This window comes from Hippocampus comes, unplaced genomic scaffold, assembly GCF_001891065.2.
Source record: "Hippocampus comes isolate QL1 unplaced genomic scaffold, H_comes_QL1_v1.1 scaffold39, whole genome shotgun sequence".
In the NCBI taxonomy this organism is placed as follows: domain Eukaryota; kingdom Metazoa; phylum Chordata; class Actinopteri; order Syngnathiformes; family Syngnathidae; genus Hippocampus; species Hippocampus comes.
In genome coordinates, this window is record NW_017842054.1 from 4,234,047 (window position 1) to 4,235,677 (window position 1,631).

The following is a 1,631-nucleotide window of genomic DNA, read 5'->3' on the forward strand; positions in this document are numbered from 1 at the left end:
CCCCCCGCTCGGTCGCGCTCCCTTTCCGAGCTGCGGGCTAGGTGGCGGGCTTTGGCCCGCTTGTCGCGTCTTTATCTTGTCTTTGAATTCGCCACTCGCAACCAAATCCCTCTCAAGCAAAACCAGGCTGCTCTCTTTGCTTTTAGAACACAGGGAGGCAATATGCTGGAAAGCGGACCCTCTCGTCGTTTTTTTTCGAGTGCTTTCAGTGTGACAAAGGCACGTCGGAAGGCGCTGGTTGTCACCTGCTGTAGAAGGCGGAGATTTGTTGACCGGGGCTCTTAGAACCCCGCTTAAAAGCAATGCAAATCTGTCAGCAGAAACATCTCAGATGGCGCTTGTTTTCTTCCCACATTCACTGTGTTTTCTTTCGCGGGCCTCGGTAATTTGTCTGAAGTGTTCCATCACTTGGCAATAGCCGAGCGGGATTAAGACGGCAGCTGCCGTAAATGAATGTAAACACAGCCTCGGTTGCCTTCAAACGGCGGCCTCCAACGCTTGGCCTGCATCCGCCCGGCGCGGCGTATGTAGCGCGTGCGCGCACGCGCGCGTGTTTACGGGTCCTTTCATCCTGAGGAGCATATCTAGCACAGCGCTTGATTTATCAAGATGAATCACTGTAGAAGCCACTTCCAGCAATGCGGCCATGCTTTCTTATAGAAACATATCGCTTAATCCAGCCCAAGTTACCGGATGGGTGGTTCTTAGAATGGGCATTTACCTCTGAAATTGGTGTGTATGCTCGACGTCGCATGCATCTCGTTTGCATACAAATAAAGAATTACGGTTGTCGTGAGGCAGGTAGGCTAAATGAGAGGACCAGCTGTCTTGATGTGTTCTCATCAGGCAGAACAGATTTCTCCCGCGCTCGCTGAGTGAGATAAAGTGGCTTTCTTTCTCCTTTTGTCTGCGCTTAATAATTACCAATAATCTATTCTATCATATTTCCAGCTTCTCCTACACGGCTCTCAATTTTAAGCAACAATTAAAGCAATTAAGAGCGTCTCGTACGCCAGCCATGTTTCATTCCCTGTAAAACGTCCTCCCCGCTCCTTGTCCATATGGCACTTTGCAGCAGTGACATAAGGACAGCTTGGGAGGGGGAGAAAGAAAAAAAAAAAAAGAGGAGAGGAAACGATATTGCCTCTCATCCTTAATCTGTCGTTTACCGCGCGGTGTCTTAACTAACCGAGCCGACTGGCGGGTCTATGCTTAAGTGGCAGCCCAGTCATATCCGAGGATGATGAGAAGTGCCGCACCCAATCAAGGACCAAGTTTGTTGTCTGCCGACGAGACGCCTTCATGCGGATCAGCTCACGCTGTGAATACGATTAGCGCGGAATAGTGTTCCGGGGGCATTTCCATGTAAATCCGAATGCTACTCCAGAATAAGTGTAATTGGCTTTCATGTCATGGAGACATATCAGAACACGCCATGCTAAATTGAAACAATTAAAGGCCTCAAATGATTCCTTTTGTTCGCTGACAAACGCGTGACCGATTTCCGCCGGTCTTCGCCTCGCTTTGCATAAAAGGTCTCGTGTTCAACAACTGTTTAAATGGAGCCGCTCACATGACAGATCACCCAAGATTTAGATGCCGCTTTCGGGGCGCGCAAAAGCGGGGGGGGG

The 1,631-nt window shown here is 49.8% G+C and overlaps 1 protein-coding gene across 6 annotated transcripts in view; it reads right to left on the reverse strand.

The window, feature by feature from the left end:
- LOC109510117 (EBF transcription factor 3) overlaps nt 1-1,631 on the reverse strand; it is a 129,155-nt gene that overhangs the window by 3,715 nt on the left and 123,809 nt on the right. The gene's annotated exons all lie outside the window — the stretch shown is intronic.